This window comes from Lithobates pipiens, unplaced genomic scaffold (genome assembly GCF_037356315.1).
Source record: "Lithobates pipiens isolate NorthernLeopardFrog02 unplaced genomic scaffold, aLitPip1_a1.2 Scaffold_25, whole genome shotgun sequence".
In the NCBI taxonomy this organism is placed as follows: Eukaryota; Metazoa; Chordata; class Amphibia; order Anura; family Ranidae; genus Lithobates; species Lithobates pipiens.
This window is the reverse complement of record NW_027507787.1, coordinates 193,281,099-193,290,447: the sequence shown is the minus strand read 5'-3', so window position 1 is coordinate 193,290,447 and position 9,349 is coordinate 193,281,099.

Below are 9,349 nucleotides of genomic sequence, written 5' to 3'. Positions count from 1 at the left end.
TTGTGCTCATCAATGCAGCCTCACCTGTGCTCATCAGTGCAGGCTCACCTGTGCCCATCAGTGCAGCCTCACCTGTGCCCATCAATGCAGTGTGACCAGTGCCCATCAATGCAGCCTCATTTGTGCCCATCAATGCAACACGACCTGTGTCCATCAAAGCAGCCTGACTTGTGACCATCAATGCAGCCTCACCTATGCCCATCAATGCAGCCTGACCTGTGCCCATCAATTCAACCTGATCTGTGCCTATCAATGCAGCATGACCTGTGCCCATCAACACAGCCTCACCAGTGCCAACAATCAATACAGCCTCACCTGTGATCATCAGTACAGCCTCACCTATGCCCATTAATGCAGCCTAACCTGTGCCAATATATTCAGCCTCACTTGTGCTCATCAATGCAGCCTCCCCTGTACCATCAATGCAGCCTCAGCTGTTTCCATCAGTGCAGCCTCACCAGTGCCCATCAATGCAGCCTCACTTGACCACAGGTGAGGCTGCATTGATGGGCACAAGTCAAGCTGCATTTATTGGCACAGGTGAGGCTGCATTGATGGGCATAGGTGAGGCTGCACTGATGGGAACAGGTGAGGCTGCACTGATGACCACAGGTGAGGCTGCATTGATGGGCACATCAGTGCAGCCTCACCTGTTCCCATCAGTGCGGCCTCACCTGTGCCCATGAATGCAGCCTCACCTGTGCCCATCAGTGCAGCCTCACCTGTGCCAATAAATGCAGGCTCACTTGTGCTCATCAATGCAGCCTCACCCATGTCTATCAATGAAGCCTCACCTGTGCCCATCAAAGTAGTCTGACCTGTGCCCATCAATGTAGCCTCACCTGTGCCCATCAATGCAGCGTGACCTGTGGCCATCAATGCAGCCTGATCTGTATCCATCAATGCAGCCTTATCTGTGCCCATCGATGCAGCCTGACATGTGTCCATCAATGCAGTGTGACCAGTGCCCATCAATGCAGCCTCACCTGTGCCCATCAAAGTAGTCTGACCTGTGCCCATTAATGCAGCCTCACCTGTGCCCATCAATGCAGCATGACCTGTGGCCATCAATGCAGCCTGATCTGTATCCATCAATGCAGCCTTATCTGTGCCCATCAATGCAGCCTGACCTGTGCCCACCAATGCAATGTGACCAGTGCCCATCAATGCAGCCTCACATGTACCCATCAATGCAGCCAAATCTGTGCTCATCAATTCAATGTACAAATCAATGTACCCATCAATGCAGCCTGACCTGTGTCTATCAATGCAGCGTGACTTGTGCCCATCAATTCAGCCTGACCTGTGCCCATCAATGCAGCATGACAAGTGTTCATCAATGCAGCCTCCCTGTGCCCATCAATGTAGCATGACTTGTGTCTATCAATGCAGCCTCACCTGATCCAGGGAAAATCCGATCGCCTATTGGGGGATCAGGAAGGAATTTTTTTCCCCTGCTGTAGTAAATTGGAGCATGCTCTGCTGGGTTTTTTTTTCGCCTTCCTCTGGATCAATTGTGGGCATAAAATTGGGTATCTGGATTGTACGATTATTTTTTATTTTATTTATTTATTTGTTTTTAAGGTTGAACTGGATGGACTTGTGTCTTTTTTCAACCTGGCTAACTATGTAACCTGTGCCCATCAATGCAGTGTGACCAGTGCTCATCGATGCAGCCTCACCTGTGCCCGTCAATGCCTGATCCCATCAATGCAGCCTCATCTGTGCCCATCCATGCAGCGTGACCAGTGCTAATCAATGCAGCCTCACCTATGCCCATCAATGCAGCCCGACTTGTGCTCATCAATTCAGCCTCACCTGTGCCAATAAATGTAGCCTCACTTGTACCCATCAATGCAGCTTCACCTGTGCTCATAAGTGCAGCCTCACCTGTGCCCATCAATGCCGCCTTAGCTGTGCCCATAAATGCAGCCTCACCTGTGCCAATCAATGCAGCCTCACCTGTGCCCATCAATGAAGCCTCACCTGTGCCCATCAGTACAGCCTCACCAGTGCCTACCAATGCAAACTCACCAGTGTCCATCAATGCAGCCTCACATTTTCCCATCAGTGCAGCCTCACATGTGCCCATCAATGTAGCCTGACCTGTGCCCATCAATGCAGCATGACCATCAATGCAGCCTGACCTGTGCCCATCAATGCAGCCTGACCTGTGCCTATCAGTGCAGCATGACCTGTGCCTATCAATTCAGCATGACTAGTGCTCATCAATGCAGCCTCCCTGTGCCCATGGATGTAGCATGACCTGTGCTCATCAATGCAGCATCACCTGTGTCCCATCAATGCAGTGTGACCAGTGCTCATCAATGCAGCCTCACCTGTGCCCATCAATGCAGCCTGACCTGTTCCCATCAATGCAGCATGACTAGTGTTCATCAAAGCAGCCTCACCTGTGCCCATCAGTACAGCTTTACCTGTGCTCATCAGTGAAACCTCACCTGTTCCCATCAATGCAGCCTCACCTGTGCCCATCAATGCAATCTGACCTGTTCCCATCAATGCAGCATGACTAGTGTTCATCAAAGCAGCCTCACCTGTGCCCATCAGTACAGCTTTACCTGTGCTCATCAGTGCAACCTCACCTGTTCCCATCAATGCAGCCTCACCTGTGCCAATAAAGGCAGCCTCACTTGTGTTCATTAATGCAGCAATGCTGCGTGTCCTGTGCCCATCAATGCAGCCTGACCTGTGCCCATCAATGCAGTGTGAGCTGTGCCCATCAATACAGCCTCACCTGTGCCCATCAATGCAGCCTGACCAGTGCCCATAAATACAACCTCACCTGTGCCCATCAATGCAGCCTGGCCTGTGCCCATCAATGCAGTGTGACCAGTGCCCATTACTGCAGCTTCACCTATGCCCATAAATGCAGTGTGAACAGTGCAGAGGAAAAGAGAGAGGAGGAAGAGGGGAGCTGGTGGGATCATCACAGAGCGGGGAGTGCTCGCTGTAGCAGCTTTCATTTGAATTGATGGGCGCTCGCTTCCACACACAGTCCCGGCTCCTGGCCCGGCTCCTCTGATAGACAGAACACATCCTGGCATTGGACCAGTGTTCTGTCTATAAAAAGAGCCAGGTCAGCAGGGGGACTGTCTTTGACAATGAGCGCCTGGCAATTCAAATTAAAGCTGTTACAGCGAAAAATCCCTGCTCTGTGATGATCCAGCCGGCTCTCCTCTTCCGCTCATTTCTCTGCCCCTGGACAATCGCTGGGAGAACAGCTCCCATTCAACCTCACCTGCCGGCAGTGCTTTCCCTCCTCCCTCCGAGGCAGCTAATGCTCGCCCTCAATCTTTTTCCACTTGTCAAATGTGAGCAGGCGAGTGGAACTTTTGAGGGCTGGTGTATATGTAATATACTATTAAGCACTTTTAAAGTGCCATGTATGGTGGATTTATTTTTAATAACTTGTAATTTCAAGGATGGTGATGCCTATTTGTGTGATCCTCACACTAGATACTGTATGTATATGTCCTTAATGCAGCTAAGGAAAGAAGTGATAAAGTAGGATAGGGTAATTTGGAAAAAGAGGAAGATATAGTGAAGATCGGGGGAAAGGGGTAAGCAACTCATAAATAGGTTAAAACAATACAAACATTACAGCAAAAACAAAAATGACCTCCCAAAATATAAAGACAAAAAAGGAAAGCAGACTCAATGAACCACTTGGTGTTTTTCTGCCATAACTTTGGAGTTGATCTACTAAAGGCAAAGGCTGTAAGAGAATTTATACTTTATATTGAACTTTTTCCTTAGCCGACCAGACGCTGCAGTTGTACTGCGGCAACATGGCTTGGCTGCGCGAATTGGCATCATGTTACGTCGCTTCTAGATTTGGCCACTAGGGGCGCGCCTGCTCGCCCACGGAGCCGATGCAAGTATCCGGTGGTCTCGGTCACTGCCGAGCTACCACAATCCCTCCGGCCACACAGAGAACCAGGATCTGTGTGTAAACAGGCCCACCCACAAAGAGGCTGCATTTGCATGCTGCCGGCACCAAGGGATTAAGAAATTGTGTTTTTAGACAGAAGTTCTCGACTCCTTTTCATATATTCTTTAGAGCCTATTAAAAAAAAAGGCTGCTGTTTACAGGCATCAATAGCTCAAACTGAAATCATCCCTGTGACTGACCTATTTTAACAAAGCTCAATGTAAAGTTTTCATTCAGATTAGTTAAACCTAAAGGTAGGCACCCACGGCAGTCTCTTTGGTTGCCCATGGTGCTCTGGAAGCTTTTGTCTGGACTGGTATTTATTATTTATTTGTAAAAAAAAGATTGTATATATAGTAAAACTGCTATAAAACATCAGTGTAAAAACATCCAAATTTAAAATGAACTAAACTTTTAAATAAAGTTTTCTTTTAGGTGACTTTTGGAAATAATTCACAGCGATTAATAAAACTTAATTCAGAAAGTGTAATTACATCTTGAATTCATTCCATTTAAATACCGAGAGGATACACATAAGCCATCTACAGGGACCAAAAGTCACTTTCTGGCAACTTTTTTTTTATCCCCTGAGAGACTTAACTAACATTATTTTACTTTGGATAACATCTCTTACATGTAAGTTTTACTTTCTTGTACTTTGAGTTGGATTCCTGCTCATAACTGGAATGATATACTTTTTATATATGCAAAAAAAAAAATTATATATATATACATATATATATATATATATATATATATATATATATATATACACACTGAAAAGAATTCAAATTTCTTTAACTTTACAGATATTTCCTTAACCCCTTCAGCTTTCTCATCAGTACACCCCTTATGGACCGGAGCAATTGTTATAGTTGTAGCATTGGTCTATTTATTCAGCCATGACTTTGCCAATACATAAGATTGCAAAGTAATAAATATTATTTTATCAGGACAAAAAAAGGTTTTCTTTGTGTGATACTAACTTTCAAAAAATATTTTAATTTCTATGTAATCTATAGTCAAAAAACATAAAAAAAAAGTGTTTGTTAAAAAATAGCGCTACTGCAGATAAAAGATATATATAATTACACTAAAATTATGATTCTGACACAAAGTATCTCAAAGATATTTGCAAATGAAATAAAAGCTTTTAGGCTAACTTTGTACATTCTTTAAATGTGACATAGACATACAAAATAAACAATATACACATAAACAAAACATTTAGCAAATACATTTACTAAAAACATAAAAGTGTAAATAATAATGGTTAAAAAAGAAATAAAAGTAAACAAAAGATAGGAGGAAGGAGGTCATCTTTTCTTGAATTAAACTTCTGAATGATGTTTACAAACTGCTGTAGTGCACAGGCAGTCCCAGCTGTTATTTTGGCAGCCCAGGAATTGCCAAAAATAAGCAGTGTGGGAAATGGCAGGAGAGAATAAGGCATGCTACGCATGGTTTTATTTTTTAGAGCATATGTAACATGCCTAAGGTCCCCAGATAGTTAAATATTACATATTTTAAACACTTGCCTACTGGGCACATATACCCCCTTCCTGCCCAGGCCAATTTTCAGCTTTCAGTGCTCTCACATTTTGAATGAAAAAAGTCGTTCAACACTGTGCTCATATGAAACTTTTATAATTTTTTTCACACAAATAGAGATTTCTTTTGGTAGTATTTAATCACTACAGGGGTTTTTATTTTCTTCTAAACAAACCAAAAAAAGACCAACATTTTTGAAAAAAACGATACAAAACATTTTTCATATTTTGTTATAACATTTTGCAAACAGGTAATATTCCCCTTCACTTATGTGCACTGATGAAGCTTCACTGATGAGCACTGATAGGCTGCACTGATGGTCACTGTTGTGGCGGCACTGATGGGCACTGATGAGCCGCATTGGTGGGCAATGATCAGGAGGCATTGACAAGGCTGCACTGATGGCCACTGATGGGTGGTACTGATAGCTGGCACTGATGGGCACTGATAGGCAGCACAGAGAAGTGGCACTGATGGGCACTGATAAGTGGCACTGATGGGCACAGATAGGTGGCACTAATAGGCACTGGTAGGCAGCACTAATGGGCATCACTGATGATGAGGGACTGATTGGCAGCATTGATGGGCACTGATCAGCGACACTGGTGGGCACTGATATGTGGCATTGGTGGGCACTGATAGGTGGCACTGAATGGCTCTGATTTCCATCACATTCGAGTACTAAGGGGACTGATGTCCTACGGCTTTTTTTCAATCATGCTGATAGCGTGAAGGTAAAAAAGTAGATAACTGGCATCTGTTTATTTCCATGATCAGCTGTCATTAGCTTACATCTGATCACGTGGTAAAGGAACTGCTGTTATTGGCCCTTTACCCGATCTATGATCAGTCAAGTCTCACAGACTCAGTAATTACAGAGCACGCCACCCGCATGCATCAGGGGGCACGAGGGAAGCGTGAAAATGGGAGAACGTCAACGGATACCCTCCCGGAAATTTAAGCCCACACTGTAGCCATCTTTACAACACTCATATTAAAGGGATGCTGCCAAGAATTGGCTTTTTCAACTACATTAATCTTTACTGTAAAATCATAATAGTGCAGCCATATACAGCATCAAGGACCCATGTTTCATGCTAGTGAGTTTCATTATTTCAGATAACAGTGTATTCACAGTGTTCATTCACAGTATCTCACAAAAGTGAGTACACCCCTCACATTTTTGTAAATATTTCATCATATCTTTTCATGTGATAACACTGAAGAAATGACACTTTTCTACAATGTAAAGTAGTGAGTGTACAGCTTGTATAACAGTGTAAATTTGCAGTCCCCTCAAAATAACTCAACACACAGCCATTAATGTCTAAACCACTGGCAACAAAAGTGAGTACACCGCTAAGTGAAAATGTCCAAATTGGGCCCAATTAGCCATTTTCCATCCCCGGTGTCATGTGACTCGTTAGTGTTACAAGGTCTCAGGAGTGAATGGGGAGCAGGTATGTTAAATTTGGTGTTTTCGCTCTCACTCTCTCATACTGGTCACTGGAAGTTCAACATGGCACCTCATGGCAAAGAGCTCTCTGGGGATTTGAAAAACAGAATTGTTGCTCTACATAAATATGGCCTAGGCTATAAGAAGATTGCCAAGACCCTGAAACTGAGCTGCAGCATGGTGGTCAAGACCATACAGTGGTTTAACAAGACAGGTTCCACTCAGAACAGGCCTCGCCATGGTTGACCAAAGAAGTTGAGTGCTCGTGGTCAGCGCCATATCCAGAGGTTGTCTTTGGGAATTAGATGTATGAGTTTTGCCAGCATTTCTGCAGAGGTTGAAAGGGTGTGGGGTCAGCCTGTCAGTGCTCAGACCATACGCCGCATGGCTGTCATCCCAGAAGGAAGTCGCTTCTAAAGATGATGCACAAGAAAGCCTGCAAACAGTTTACTGAAGACAAGCAAACTAAGGGTCAGACCTGTGGTCTGATCAGTCCAAGATATACTTATTTGGTTCAGATGGTGTCAAGTGTGTGTGGCGGCAAGCAAGTGAGGAGTACAAAGACAAGTGTGTCTTGCTTATAGTTAAGCATGGTGGTGGGATTGTCATGGTCTGGGGCTGCATGAGTGCTGCTGGCACTGGAGAGCTACAGTTCATTGAGGGAACCATGAATGCCAACATGTACTGTGAAATACTGATAATGATCCCCTCCCTTCAGAGACTGGGTCGCAGGACAGTATTCCAACATGATAACAACCCCAAACACACCTACAAGACGACCACTGCCTTGCTAAAGAAGCTGAGGGTAAAGGTGCTAGACTGGCCAAGCCTTTCTCCAGACGTAAACCCTATTGAGCATCTGTGGGGCATCTTCAAATGAAAGATGGAGGCGCGTAAGGTCTTTAACATCCACCAGCTCCGTGATGTTGTCATTGAGGAGTGGAAGAGGACTCCAGTGGTAACCTGTGAAGCTCTGGTGAACTCCATGCCTAAAAGGGTTAAAGCAGTGCTGGAAAATATTGGTGGCCACACAAAATATTGAAACTTTGGGGCCAATTTGGACATTTACACTTAGGGGTGTACTCACTTTTGTTGCCAGCGGTTTAGACATGAATGCCTGTGTGTTGAGTTATTTTGAGAGGACAGCAAATTTACACTGTTATACAAGCTGTACACTCACTACTTTACATTGTAGCAACATGTCATTTCTTCAGTGTTGCCACATGAAAAGATATAATAAAATATTTACAAAAATGTGAGGGGTGTACTCACTTTTGTGAGATACTGTATTTCTTATGTGGATTTAGCTACTGTCCTGGAGTTTATCTTTAAATTTAAAATTTGTTGTATGATATTCAAAGCAATTTTATTGTAGCCCTTTTTAATATTCAGGCATCTCAAAGTATCTTTATACAATGATCACATTTCTTTATATTTGAAAAAAAACTGTGATACCTAAAACTTCTAATAAAAAAGTAATATAAAATAAAATTGATCAACAAAATAATAATAAAGAAGTTGCTGTAATTAATGAGTGTAGGCACCAAAAAGTACCAGCATATATCTGCAGCAGACTCTAAATCCTTGGGCTGTTGTGTCAGGTAAACTTCTGAAGCTTTATAATAGTGTTGAAGACACATCCATTGCAGTTAGGTAGCCCATCATTGGAATGTCACTTTATCATATTTCAGTTTTGATTCCTGCTCTTGTCTATTTATGTTTCATCAAACTGAAATAATTGCACCCTCTGGTAGAACAAGAACTTTCTTGCTCTACCAGATTTTTGTCATCTTCCCAGCATAATCTGTAATGCCACGTACACATGATTGGAATTCTCGTCAGAAAAAGCTCTGATGGTTTTCCCGCCGGAATTCCACCGGAATTCCGCTCAAGCTGTCTTGCCACGGTCACACCAAATTCCTATTGTTTATAACACGGTGATGTACAACACATACGACGGGACTAGAAAAAGGAAGTTCCACAGCCAGTAGCCAATAGCTTCTGTCTCGTAGTTGAATCTGAGCATGCGCGATTTTTGGCGTGTCGGAATTGCATAGACACGATCGGAATTACAAATAGAAAGTTTTTCTGTCTGGAAAATTGAGAACATGCTATCAATTTTTGGCTGGCGGAAATTCGGACAGCTAAATTCAGATGGAGCATACACACGGTCACATTTTCCGATGAAAAGCTCTCATCTGTGTTTTTCTGGCCGGCATTCCGATCGTGTGTACGCAGCATAATACAATTATCTCCTTTCAGATAAATGTAGATCCTAATGCAATAATATAATACAGCCCAAACAAGAGTTATTTTTTCATAGATTTTAAACACACAGCTTTATAGGTGAGAAAACATTTAGATTTCATTTGTGGTACAATAGTGACATC